The sequence below is a fragment of the Aphis gossypii genome, chromosome 2 (assembly GCF_020184175.1).
Source record: "Aphis gossypii isolate Hap1 chromosome 2, ASM2018417v2, whole genome shotgun sequence".
NCBI classification, from domain to species: domain Eukaryota; kingdom Metazoa; phylum Arthropoda; class Insecta; order Hemiptera; family Aphididae; genus Aphis; species Aphis gossypii.
Window position 1 is genome coordinate 81,579,098 of NC_065531.1, and position 16,050 is coordinate 81,595,147.

Genomic DNA, 16,050 nt, shown 5'->3' on the forward strand with positions numbered 1-16,050 from the left:
AACAAAACTGGGCAAATGTTACTTTTTATATGGTTCGATAATGTAATAGTAATCTTTTCTATTATCCACTCATTACAAAGTAGAAAAAAATGTTTATGAAACCTAAATTTTTTGTATCAACTTTAGCATCTTTAAAAATTTATTAAAATAAAGTTAGTCAAATTATCATTGCTCAAAATTGTCTCATTTTACTTAAAACATTTATTATTAGTTTTTTTTTTTAATGCATTTGTTTCTAGTTATTCATTTGATAACTATGTTATTATTATTTTAGAAAAATTTGAATTTATTATAAAACTAAATAAAACACAATTCCAAAGAATATTTATTTATCTATTTTTACTTAAAAACATTTAACTTGATAAACAAAAATACATATATACACCTACCTAGTACCTACCTACCTACAAAGATAGAAATTCGCTTATCATTATGATTTTTACTTAATTATTTATAAAATCAGCTAGACAATCTTAAAATATTATAATGGGTACTTTGAATAGTTAAAGATATTAAATAAAATAATTAATTTAACTGTCTTGTCAAGTTAAAAACCACCTTTGGATATATTTACTGTTGTCTATGACTTATAATTTAAATTATATATATTGACATACATTAATTTTCTCCTTGTAAATTTTTATTATTTTTTTTTTTTTTAGTACACTCCATTAAATACTTATTTTATAGTAATTATAATGGACACAATTAGTTTTCTGAAATTATATAAATTTCTTGTTGAAAATTTGAATTTAATATATAATAGTTGTCAATATCGCTACTTTACATTTCTCTGAAATTCAAATAGTCTTTAGTTATTTTTAAGTTTTGTTGGCTTTATCTTGTACATTAATTATTTTCAGATATAAGTACTAACTTACTAATTTTAAATTTACGTTAATACATTTTATGGGATGTTTCTCATCATTTTAATCAGATAAATATGTAGGGTACAATTTTGGTAGTTGCTTATAGGTACATCTTATTTCTTAAATAAATTAATTAGAATCTATATAATATAAGCATATGATTTGTTATATGTAAATCAATTTCAGATTTCCCATTATCTTATTGGTTCTATACAAGAAACTTGTAATCTATCCATTACAGTTTAAATCACATCTGATTCCATTTCATAAGTTTAACATATTATTATGAGAAAATATCGAAACTTTGACATCAACACTGTATTCTAATTATTGTATTTTAAAGTAATATCGTTATGATTTATTGATATTTTGATTGGATATACATTTGTTTATGTGTTATGAATATAATATTATATATTTACAGTTTAATATTTTCTATGCGAATTACACAGTATTGATGTACATTATATCAATTGCGATTAATAGTGTAGAACTTGTAAAGTTAAATCATCTATAATAATTATAGTTCTGAGTGGTATCATGAATGTACTTATTTTAAAATGATTTGCGTTTTATTTTGTATATAGTATTGCGTTTGAGAGAAGTTATAATACTTAGCTTTTGAATTTTGAGGGTGGTTTTTGTTGTTATTTTGAAGCCAATTACAAAAATAAATACTTAATTCTTTATATCTTGTACTTCAAAGTATTTTCTTGTAAGAAAGTGAATCTAGTTTATACTTAGGAAGTCAAGATTAAAAACAATATGTGTTATCTGTTTTTGACAAAATTAGTTTGCATATTTTGTTGTAAGTAATTCAAAAACGGATAATCGTAGCTTACTTAAAATTTAATCAAATATTTATACAATTATTTTATTGTTGTTGTTTTAAATTATTATTTCTATTTATGGTATAATTTTAAAAATGTGTTTATTTTTTTCGTTATTTATAGAAATTTTTAATTTTCAATTATTATTTTAGTTTTTTCTACAAATGTTTATAAAAAAAATGTTCTTAGTGAAAATCCTTAAGTTTTGAGCTATTGTATATTTATAGTTTATATTGTATTATTTATAAAAACGTAGTAAAATAAATATTATTATATTAATTAATATCAAATTAAATATAATATGGATATACATTATAAGTACTTATAATAATATAACCTATATTAAATTTGTGTCATTTTAAAATTGTTTTTTTATCCGATGATGTATCATTGAATTCAAATTTAACATATATATACTCAACGGTTGGGTATACTTGACTCCTAGTGAACACCAAAACGATTACCTACTTTCCCCTTTTTTGAATAAAATACAATAATGGAAATACATGCAACTGGTGGGCAATGCAATGAATATAATGAGGGAAAGTTTCGGTATTGTGGTTAGGTGAGATAAATCATCTTTTGCTTCATTTTATTACTTTTTATGTTATTGTAGTTTTATATACATGGATATTTCACAATATAACGAGTAATACGAGTATACAACACTTAATTTACCTACTTATTATGAAAATTGGCAAATTGTCGTTGTTGATTAACTTATTATATTTAAATTTTTTTTAAAAAACTTAACTTAACTTTGTTATTTATTTGTTTTATAGAATATGAATAAAATTATGAGCTATTTACCATTAGTTTTGTATCATCAATAAACTTAAATAATGTTATAAATACTATGTAATACTTTTTATAGATTATAACTACGTTGCTTAATATATGTCTATTGTCTATGGTAACTGAAAAGTCGCTTACACAGCATAAAAGTAACACAAAAAGCCAATATGTCAGTTACTACACAAATATAATTTCCAAGGTGTCACTTAAAATTATTTTGATGGCAACACTTAGTCATCGACTTTATATAAACTATATATATTTAATCCATAAGGTTTAGTAGATAAGAGAGAAACTGGATTATAAATTATTTTGCTAAACTATTATCAAGTGAAAAAAAAAATATATATATAATATAATATAATAAATAAATTACTTTTTTTAAATTTAAATTTAATTTTTTATTATAAAACTGTATGCTGATGCTTAAGGTAACATTAAATAATAACTATATATTTATTATGAATTATTGAGATTTAAACCGATTGAATTATAATTAAACATTATTGTTTCTTAATAAAATACAACTACATTAAAATATAATACGAAAATCTTAATATTTTTTAATTCATTAATGTATGGAACTAAGGTATTAGAAAATCCAAGAAAAAAGACTTACATTTAAATATTCTTGTCCATATAAGGTCCATATTAACATAACAGTGCTATACAGTTAAACCTTAAGTTTATTATAAAATATGTAAAATATATATTTAAAATAATTATCAATGATAATCAAAACCAGTATTACTACAATTGTATTAAATATAATATGATAAAATATAATATCAATATTAGTATTTATAGGCAAAGTTTGTTTTCTTCACTCAGGTATTATAATAAACATCACAAATTATATAAAATGGTTTTCGATAAACAATAATATTAATATTCGATAAGATATCGATTTGCTAATAAAATAAATATGTATAGTTAAAAATATATTTATCTATTTGCACCATTTTTGTTAATTCTGTACGCGTTTAAATGATTCAAAAAATTAATGTTACAAATAAAAATTATAATAGTGAAATAAATAATTTAGGAAAATAAATTTACGACAAACTTTTGAATAATGATTAAAACCATTACGAATTTATACTGTTATGGTATTATTTTGTTTTAAGTCAGCCTGTAAAAAAAAAAAAAAACTTTCACAATATTAATTATATATACTATTATTTATTGATGCTAAAATAAATTGGGACTCATTTAAAAAAGGAGTGTGACGTCACATGTGTTTTATAGCTACCAAAGTTAAGATTTAAAATTGGATTATAATAATAATGAAATGTTGTTTACAAGAATAATATGCGTTATTATAATTCATAGAAACTTCCATAGAACTAATAATGTATTTTGAAAGAATACAACCTATTATAATAATAATTATTATTTTTTATGAATTACTAATAAATTCTAAAAACATTTCATAGGAAGAGATTACAAGGTAAAATCTCATCCAGGGTCAAGATTTTATAAAGGGAAAATTAATGTTGATTATTATGAGAAATTTGTCAGAGTTTTTAAGGCGGGACGTGATTATTTTTTGTATTAATACATAAAACTAAATAGTTAAGAATTTTAATAAATTATTAAAATCCATTATCAAATTTTTAGGTTCATAATTTTATTAGGATTCAATTTTTTGAAAATCGATTGCTATTAATTAATGGAAGTTCCGTAAAAATAAATATTTTATTAACTACTATTATTTATCATTAATGTATAATACTGAATGATGATTTTCGAAATCTATTATTATCAAAAAAGTTGAAGATTATATTATTATCCGTAAAATATAGATAATCAAGTTTATTTTAAGTTATCTAGTTGATAAATTAAGCAGATCATTTTTCCTCCAAAAACGAGATACCGTTTTCCTCCAATAATGATATACCGTTTTCCTCAACTGTCCATTTTCCCCTAAAAAATAAAAAATAATTCTTAGCCTTTTTTTTTTTTTTTGGAGGAAAATGGACAGTAGAGAAAAACGGTATCTTGTTTTTGGAGGAAAATGGCTACGGTCGATAAATTTTGTACCATATGCGATTTATCCTTGTCCACCAAGTTCCCCCGACCACACAGTGGCTGATTTTTTTATGGGGCTACGTAAAAGAGAAAGTTTATGTACCACAATTACTTAAAAACTTGGAAGAGCTTCAAAATCAAAATCAAAGATGCTGTTAATGCCGTGACACCAGATATGATCAGCAACCTTTCTGGTATAGCCCCAGTATACATTTACGCCCAATTCACCACCATTACGGTGCCAAATTCATCAAATAGATAATTTAAAATAAACTTGGTTATCTAACCTTTCCATTAATACATTGGTCATTAACCTGTAATAAACCGTTACCGAACTATATCAGTTCGTAATCGGATGAAGACTTTTTAAACACTCTGTATATTATTATTCACATATTATTATCTTTAACGTAATATAAATACTTCTGTATGTTTCATATTGATTATTTTTATTAAGAGATATATATTATTAATAAACAATACATTTTTAAATATAGTTTAAGTATGGTTTATGATTCGTTCATTTTTTTAGTTGTACTTAAAAAACAAAGTTTTAGTACACAGTAGTTTTCTGATGTAATACATCATTGATAATTTAGCATTAAATTAACCAATTCTAAAATGTCAAATTAAGTACGTACTAATTATTCAAACATATAAGTTGATAGGTTTATAGTTTAAATTAATTAAGTTTTTAATAAGTTAAACTATACAATGCATATTCAGTATAAGTGTATTCCTATTATGAATGACGGTTAAGAGTGAAAATGGACAGCGTCAGATAATTAATAAAACCCATTTCGTGAAAACTTTCTCAAAGTTGTGAGAATTAGATTAATTTTTATAAAATTAACTATTTTAATATTTTTAAAACATAAATAATTATATTATAGTATATTATAACTTTTCATACTGCGATTATTCATGTTTGTTTTTCCTGACAGTTAATAATGTATTGGCTGATAAGTTTTATAAAAATATAGTTTCATCTCTGTATCACTATATCTATGTTAAAAAAAACCTTTTCTTAGGCATTTTTTATTTCCTAGGCAGCTAAGCTAGTATAGTGTGACAAAAATAACGTTGTTTATACGAGATGCATTCTTACTATTTCCGTAATATATTTGTTACATTATGTGATTTTAAAGTAAAATATTTGGATGTTACAAATTACATTATTGGCACAGTTTTACCAAAGGCAATATTTTTAGTACCCTTGATAATCAAGACTAAGGGCATGAATTTACAAATGAGTTCATTTCGAATTCATTATACACACAGATAACTACCGTAATGGAAAAGCTTTGAGAGTATTGAGAGTATTTCATGTTTTAGTCTCTGGGGAAATGTGAATCACATTTTAAATAAAATCTGTTTTAAACATTGATTTTGTATACATTGTTTATTTATTCATAATTTGATACGGTCATATTATATCATATTATTTTCCCTTTTGAAAATATTGCAATTTACCGTAGATTGCATTTTCATATTATATAAACGGTGTTATCGGCATATATATTATCTAGGCATAAAACAACCTTATCGGTTCAAAATAGAATTTCGCTTACTTTATGTTAATATTTATAACTGTAAATATTCATATAATTTTTGATGGAAGTATTCTTTTAATAACATTTAATGTTGACAATTTGACATACAATGTATAAATGCATTTAATTATAATCTTCTTTCGAAGTGTCAATATGTCACACTCATTATAATTGTAATTAATTATTAAGTTTAAGATAAATTATTTGATCAATTATCAATAATTTCACAGTGGTCAGTGGTCACTGAATATTCACTAATATTTCTACATTAACATAAACATTTATTTATAAGTATCATACAGATAAGGTGTAACTTATATAGTTTACAAATTTAATTAAATAACTATGTAATTACTATTGTTCATAAGTACCAAAATTATTTTTATTATTTTTTTAATAGGTATTTAATTTAAAGTAATTTATTGTAATAATATAGTATCTAAGTTAAAAATATATTTTTTAGTTATTGATAAGAATAAATAAAATATTACGCAATTAATTATTTATGTAATTAAAAAATAATATGTCTGTTCTTTTTATTACGCAATATTTATACTTAGGTATTATAACAGTTTTCAAATAATATCTATACATATTTATGATAATGAAATTATATTATGAAAGATGTGTTTATCAAATAATTATTATCATACTAAAAGCCGTTCTTACAATGTCCGGTTAAGTGTCAGTTAAGACTAACCAGTAGAATTCTATCGGTTAACTCATGAAAAATTCTTCCGGTTAGCGTTATCTGGCACAAACCGAACATTGTAAAAACGGCCCTAAATATCAAAATAAACAAATATGATTTATATTGATGATAAATTTAATAATGATAAAATTTTATAATATTATTATGTTATTCACTTAAAAAACTGTTGAATTTTTTATAATTGGTGAAGGATAAGATTTATTTAAATAAATAGTTATGGTAGAAAATGTTGTAACACATTATGGCTTTTTAAATAATTCATCGGTACCTCGGCTGTCTTGAAAATGTGACTATAACAATTTATAACCTTAATGTACATTACATTGCACTTAGAAGTAAAGAGCATTGGAAATAAATGAAAAGCTTTTGGTTACATCACAACAATTATTAATGATTATTCATTTTATCAGCTGAAAAAAACCACTGCCAAAATGTAGTCTTAAAAAAGTATAAAATAAAAAATATATAATTATTACAGTTCATTTTATATAATATACAATTAGTTCTATTATTTTTATAACTATGGTACAAGTTGTACTAACTTCTATATTATTAACATTTGCATAAATTGTAAATGAGATGCAAAATTTCGATGCTAAATATTGAAAAGTGATTGATAATGATTGAACTATAATAATTATTATATTTTAATGTAATAACAATATTATAAAAGTGTTTGTACTTGCTTAGTTGTATGACAGAGTAATACTAAATGTATTCTTAACTACAATTGATTATTGTAGTTTTTTATTATTATTATTTCTTATTGTTTGAATGTTGCATACATTTAATTCTTTTATTTCACCACGAAGAAAAACTAAAATTTCAACTGATGTTTAAATTGGTATAAAATGAATAGGTACCTTTTAATAAGATGTATTTTAATTGACTTTATGAATTTTTTTAATAATATTGAAGAATTTATAATGAATAATCCTACCTAGATATTATCTAATTTTGATCATCCAAAAATAACAATCTGATTAAATTCATAATCTTAAAAATCACTTTATTAAGTATTGATATTATGTATATAATAATTTATTTGCAAATACTTTCTAGACTTGAATCGTTTATCTTTTGAAGATATATGACTGATTAACATCGGTTAGTAACATCGTTGTATTACAAGATTATCTATACGAATATTTTTAATGAATTCAAAATCAATTAAATAATGGTTAATAAAAAAAGGATGGTAAAGTGGGTAGTGTTTTTTTGGTATAGAATGGACCTCAGATATAGAGCAGGTCACTATAATGGATGTGTTAAATTGTGATAGGTATCATTGTATATGAAAAAAGATTATGAACAGATTATTTGTTTGATTATTTATCAATCTAAGATATATATTTTCTAGTCGGTGGTAAAAAAAGGTAGATTATTTTTTGATGACTTGAATATTCTAAAATTAAATCATTTACATAAAAAGGCAATTTAAACAACCGGTGTATGTTTTAAATTTCTACTACAAGTAATTTTTCAACAATAGAAAAAAATCTAAGATTAATCAATGGTAGGTATTTGATTCGTGTTTTTGAATGAATTTTTGATTTCGTAAAAATTTGAATATTGGATAAAATTGTTTTAATTGGTCAATCCTTAATTTATTTTATAATTATTGTAAGCAAATAAAATTGTAATGCAAATTGTAAAAAGGAAGATTAAAAAAGTAAAAGTTAACAGAAGAAAATTGTCAATATTGCTTATAAATTTGTTCTAAATTAAATAGTGGCGTATTAAGAATTTTTTCAAGGGGGGGATATATGTTGGAAAACATTTAATTTCTCAAAGGGGGTGGGATAATTAATTTACCATCGACATTACAATATTATAAATTAGTAACAAATAAGAAACCAGGGGGGATCATCACCCTTACCACACCCCTCTAAATACGCTACTGAAATGAATAGTTGAAACAACTAAAAATTGGTTGATGTAACCTAAAATGTTCTTACGATATTACTATAAGCTTTACCATAATAAATAATAATAAATAGCTGTGACAACTAAAAATTGGTTGATCTACAATTTCTTAAAATAATTTTCAATAATAATACCTACTACTTTTTAATTTTAAAAATTGTTTTTTTTATATTTTTACGCCTAAAAGTCTCTACACTAATAGCTATCATAACACGTGTTATATCTAATTAAAAAATAAACGTGTATATAGATTATCATAACGATATGTATATATACTACATATAGTATATATAGTATAAATAGAAAGTAGATAAAATAAATTACCGCAGTTTCTATAATCTTAATTTTTTTTTGTCACAGTTTACACATCGATTTTTTTAAAAAGGTAAATTTTGCACAAATACATAAAAGTAAAATCAGTACATTCATCACTTCGTTCAGAATTTTAAGTTGAAAAATTAATTGGTATAGATATATTAATTAGTGGAGAACATTAGGAAAGATAAAACTGATACTTAATATACTCGTAACATTTATCCAATGAATAATTGGATACTTTTAATAATTTTTATTCGAATTAAAACTAAAGATTTGTCGTGTTCCATTTATTTGAATTTATGTCCATCAAAATATTAGATGATGATTGACCGTTATATTATATTTACCTGTCAAAGTTCACGTTTTAAGAGTACGATTTATTGATCAACCTTAAACGGAATAGTTTGAACAGCACCGTCGCAATTACAATTATAACAAAGAGATAGCTGAGTACATAAATCTCTTTGTTGAGTGTCGAATTTGCTAACGTCAAGTATTCTTCAAACATTTGGTCACATTTAGTCATACCCTTAAACAGCCAGTGATCACTTGCTGTATTGGGGGAGTCCGTAACGCATGGCGCTTGTTGACAATCGCAAAAGCTACTTACGGCTTTTTCATTGGTTTTTTCGTTGATCTAAAAATCGCACACATTAATATTATTATTGTACGAGTGAGCTACTTAAATAATTAAGACCAAACAAAATTGGTCAAAGAAAAATTTAAAAAAATTGTATCAACCAAAACGTTTGATATAAAATACTATATTTATAAAAATGCAGGTATCTACTAATATCTATTTATTAAACCACATTGTAATATGCCTGTATGCATGTACTTACTTATTTATAGATCTTGTAATTTATTAGGCTTTTTATAAAAAAAATTAAATAAGTTTCAGTGTATGTGTGTAAGTTGTATGAATTGAAAAAATTGGTAAATTGTAATTATTTATATTTTTATTATTATTATAATTATTTATTTTGTATTATTATGAATGTTTCGACTATGTTTTATTTGTATTAAAAGATATGTTTATGTTTAAATAAAAATAAACATGATTTACTTATAATTTAATTAACAAGTGTGTTCTAAAAATAAAAATAAAACAATTTGTAATAATTAAATAATAATGTAATATTCTAAAACATAAAATGTAAAACGAGATTCATAATTAAATATTTTTAAAATTATATATTTACGGTGATGTTTGAAAAGTAGGAAAATTAGATAGAAATAACTATTGATAAAAAAATTTAAAACGTCAAACGCTGCATTTTAAAAATAAGACTATTTTTATTTTTAAATAACATTTTATTAATCCAACTCACAACCACAGTACGATAGTAGGATATTGTGCAAATATCATAAAATAAAACCAGTAACATTATTTTAGAAATATTGTATTTTAATGTATATAATATATTTAATATATTATTTTACATTCCGTTAGTTATAAATGTTTAATGATAATTATTATTGTAGTATTTCAACATTTTTTTTACCGGTTTAACACAGATCCACAAAATTGGTCTCAACAGCAATGAGCTTGAAGATTACTGCCATCTGGGGCATAATCTCGCAGGATCCCAAGATCTTAACCATTCAGGCACAAGACTTTCCATAATAAATCCTGGTTTTAGATACTTAAGAGTATTTAAAATGGCACTATAAAAACGTTCACAATGTAAGTGTCAAATTCTCTGGTCGATATCAAACTTTGTGGTTTGGACATTGAAATTATTATTATCAGTATTAATACAATAATTTTACATGGCTCCAATAAAAATTAGTGACTCCATTAATCTCTGAGTTTTTTAATGGAATATTCATATTTTTATTAGCATTTTCTGATGAGGTAACTGGGCTATCTTTAATTTCAACCTCGCATTCCACAATGAGCGGTTGCATATCGCGGACCTCCTGGATGTTGCTATTAATAATACATCTAGATGATTACTTATGATTTTTCAGGATAAACACTATAATATAGCTATTCCCGTCTAAAAATATTAATAATGTATAGGATCTCAAGGTTAATGGAATTATTAAGAAGTTGATAATTGATGACAGCGACAAATAGCATAGACCGGACTTTGGAATTGAGAACTTTAACCAAACAATTTTCAAAAAAAAAAAATCATTTTTTAATATTACCTATGTAAGTAATATATTTAAACGTTTTTATTTTAACTTATGTGATATTTTTATCGATACATTAACGTCTTTAAATATTTAAATATTTTTAATCCGTAGCCTGTAGGTACTTAAAACCATATAATATAGTTTATGCAGGATGTAAACATGCGTCTTTTAAATACAAAATAAATCCATGCTCACACATTTTATATCTAGATAGTCATATCATTCAGATAAAAATAAATTTTAAAATAAAATTATTAATTAAATATGTTAAATATTAAACAATGGATTTAAAATGAATTTGGTCATCTTTGAGTTTTCATGAGTATCATTGCTGGAATCCATAATATGTGGAACCGTCAAATTGACCACCAGAATGCTGATGATACCGTCCCCAATGACAAAGTTGACTGTCATAAATGTCACACGTTGGCGAGACGCTTTTTTGAGAAGTCAACTTTTTTTAAATTTGGTCAATAAGTGAATCGAACCAAAAAAGAAGGTTACGTTTTTGATCGAAAACGGTCATGACCCACAAGCTACATTCATACCAATTCTGTTGACCTAAATAACGATCATACATATTATTATTAAAATCGGTCACTCTCGTCTCTTTGAAGTACACTATTTGGCTCCCATTATTACAAAAAAAAAATAAAAAATAAAAAATTCCATGCAACAGTATTATATGTAAATAATATATTATATTATATTAAAAAAAATATTAAAAATGTTAAAACTTCTCTAAATATAATAAAAATTAAAATATGCATCACATAAAAGAGAAAAATAATAAAATCTGTAACAAATATCTCTGGAAAATCACACATCATTGTTATCATTCTAGAAAGTATATATTTATCACTCCGTCCAGAATTCAAAATACAGTTTTTTGGTCAATAGAAGTATCAAGGGGAATGACAAGTATTAAATATATATAATATATTATATATATAATTATAAATTATTTTTTATCATTATAATATTAAATTAAATTTTATTACTATTTTCTTAGTCTGGTGGTTGATTAAATTTTACATAGAAAATCATACTCCCCAAAGTTGGAAAAATCTGGGTTGAAATTTTGAAATATTAGCAAAGTATAGTAAAATAGTAATTATTATTGCAGGTATATTATATTATAATTTATTAATTAAATTAAATATCTGATAAAATAAAATATTTTTTAAGATTATAATATGATTATAATTAATATTTGTATAATAAAATTAAATGAATAAAACATACATAAATTACTGTAAATAATGCTATAATAGGTTGAAAAAATTAAGTGAAATATTTAATTATAAAATAAAAGTAGGTACGTGTGTTTTACTATTTTATTACCACTCATACATCTTAATACACAATCTTAATCTACTTCGGATATCAATAATGATAGAAGAGAATACCTACATGTTTTAATTGTGACTAAGATATTAACAATGTAAAATGTTTCATTTTCGGGATTACGAAGTTATTTTGTTGAAACAATACTGCATGGGTTTTGAATTTAACACACGAAGATGATTGGGTCACAACAAAAGCAATCACTATACTTTCTCCTTATATCCTTTATCCTTATAGATGTATAATTATATTATTATAAATACTTTACACTTATATCATTTAAATATTTAATAATTATCATAGGATTTATAGCATTCCACAAAAGATTCTTATTGAAGGTTGATTTAAATGGTGAAAATGTCGTTAAACGTAAAAAAAACAATATGATATTGAAAATATAATATATTATGTACACATTATTTTTATTGACTGCTGGTAATTTATAGTATTTTATAATATGGTGTTGTTATGATATCTGTTATTACCAATCCGATATTAAGGTGAATAATTATGTGGTTATAATTGGAACTGAACTTAATATTGTCACGAATAGTAGGTTCTAAAAAACAAATACATTTATTAAGACATGTTATCTTATTGTCTTAAATATTTAATCATCAATTGACTAAATATAAATACGTAGAAAAAGTATTGAAATAATTAAATACATTTGATTGAAATATTCGGAGACCATCAAATGATTTTAATACAAAGGTAAGATAACATTTTGTTATGACTGCAGCTTTCTTAAAAAACGTACATTTTATAGTATTACGATGGAAATAATACAAAAGCTGTACGAGTTAATTTGTAGTTGTTTATAATAAGTTTTGTTGGAGAAAAATTAAAAAAAAAACAAGTCACAAATGCATGTGATATAATATTTTTAGATATAGTATATGTATAATAGATAGTATTACTAGGAATAAATTATAGTTATATATCTAAATAATTTATGATTTAAACATTTTTAAGGTAATTGTAAAAAACCAATAAAAAATGATGTGTATCATAATAATTAAATTTTGTAATTTTTTCTGACCAACGATAAGCAATAAATCTTATATATTATGACTAAAATATAGTTTTATATTGTGACTATACATTATAAATTTAGAATATTTTGGCTTATTAAATAAGGTTTTAAAATGTATGTAATAATAAAATATAGTGTTTTATTCTTGAATATAGTTATTACGTTACAATACATTAAATGTTTGATTTTTATTATTTATATATTTTCGGGTTAAATTTTTTATTGCATCGTATTATATTAATAAATTTAACGTGCCACATAGATTTTAAAAAATATTTAATTACAATGTTAGATTAATTGACTATTATAAGAACTATAATATATTATGTGTACTTTTTGGAACTATTTGTTTTTGCTCAACTTTTAATTCACTTAATTCAAAGTCAAATCATATAAATGACCTAATTATGGTTTTTATATGAAACTAGAATTTTGTATTCAATTTGATCTTAGAACTATTTTATAATATATATACATATAGTTCAAATTCCTGAATGTTAATTGCATCTCGTTTTCATAATACAAAATTTGAATTATTTTGCTGTATAAGATTATTATTTTACCGTAAGGGTTCTCCACCGACTGAAACTTATTTTATAAATGCGAAACTCAAATCTATATTACTATCATATTGTTGCGTTCATAAAACTGTGTGTCTTATTTCATTGTGTACCAAACGACCTGATATATTTAAAATGACAACATTGATTTTATATTTTATATTTGTATTAAATTAAAGACAAAAATAATTATTATACAGTTTAAAATATTATTATTTATTAATCTAGATAAATTCAATTTTAGTTTTAAAGTTGGTCAGTATTTAAAAGTGGTTAAAAAAACTGTTAAAAAAAAAAATAAAAGAACTATTCGGATAGTGTGAATATCAACCATATCTAAGGAGATAGTTTTAATTCCAATGTATTCCTCTTTTCTAATAATTTATTCGATAACTCAAATGTGTCAAGTTCGTTAGACTCGCTAGAAACGTTAATAATGTAAAACTTGAAACTACAATTGCATACAATTGTTTCATACACATATAAATATAGTAGTTTTACGCTGCACTGGGTTTCATATGATCAATTTAATTACCAATTTCAAATATTTATTCAAAAGTTAATTATTATGTTTGGTGTAAATACACATACAATTAAACGTTAAAATAAAACACAAATAAATGTATTGTTTTAAAAAAAATATTATTTATATACAATATACATATATATTTTTTTAAGTGACATCATTATTGAATGATACCAATATTTACATAATGTATAAAGTTAATTATATTAATGTTTACTTTATGTTTTTTAATTGTCCCGACCCCTTAGATGCTTTATTTTCAGGAACTCTCACTCTGTCCACTCTGTCCATAAGTATAAATAAAATTAAAATAATGTAAATTAACAAAATTTATATGAGATCTATAGTATGAACTTATAACATGTCTAAGTTACTAAGTAATAGCTTATACTAAACACAATATTATTATTTATTTATTTTTGTAAATAATGAGTTTACTCTGAACAAACAAGTTTTTAAATATTTCACTATTACACTATTATATTATTTTTATTTATTAACTTAAATTTATGATAAAAGCACACTTATTATAAGTGTTAATATATGTCAGACACCCACGTGTGTTATTAATTAAAATGAGTAGGTAATATTTAATTTTATTAATATAATGGTATTTAATTAAATATTTCACGTTGTACCTACGTTTACCAATGTTATTAGGTTTATTATGGTAGTTAATATATATATATATATATTTATTATTGATTGTTTTTAAAATGAAGTATTTGGTAAAAAAAAAAAAGTATATGTGCTTATTTATAATTTATTTCTTGGTGTCGATTTTATTTAAATTACATATTAGTTTTGTTAGTTATTTAATAAATATCTTTATATACTTATGTTACTATTAATTAGGGACCGAATTTAAATACAAATTGCATTATTTTTTGTATGTTCTAGGACAATGCATTCCAAGTAAATAAATAGTTTCATGTGAAAAATACTTCAAAGATGAAACATTTATTATGTATTTTTGCATATTTTTATGTTTTCTATTTTAAGTTTATTTTTTTTTAGCATTTCTGGTCATGTAATTAATTTTAAGAGTGTATATTAATACACTTATTACAACATTGTAGTGTAAATTCAAAATATTATTTTAAGGAATATTGTTTTCATGTTATTTGCTTTAATAGTTTTTAGTATTATTCTCCGTTCGAGGGCATTATTTCGTTGAATAAGTATTTTTAAGACATTTAAATCTAGGTCCTAGTTATTATTAAGTTTATTAAGTATAGACTTAAAATATTTAGTTTTTCATCCCAAAACCAAGTGATGGTTTAAAATTCAAAGAAAAAAATGTTAACTGATACCTCATTGTTGTTATTTATTACATAACCATTAATGAATATCGTAAAACCTATAACTGAATAATAGTATCTGAAACATGGTAAATTTTTTT

The 16,050-nt window shown here is 22.8% G+C and overlaps 1 protein-coding gene across 2 annotated transcripts in view; it reads left to right on the forward strand.

Annotated features, from left to right (window-relative positions):
• LOC114128242 (serine/threonine-protein kinase 32A) overlaps positions 1 to 16,050 on the forward strand; it is a 95,196-nt gene that overhangs the window by 1,012 nt on the left and 78,134 nt on the right. The window lies entirely within an intron of this gene.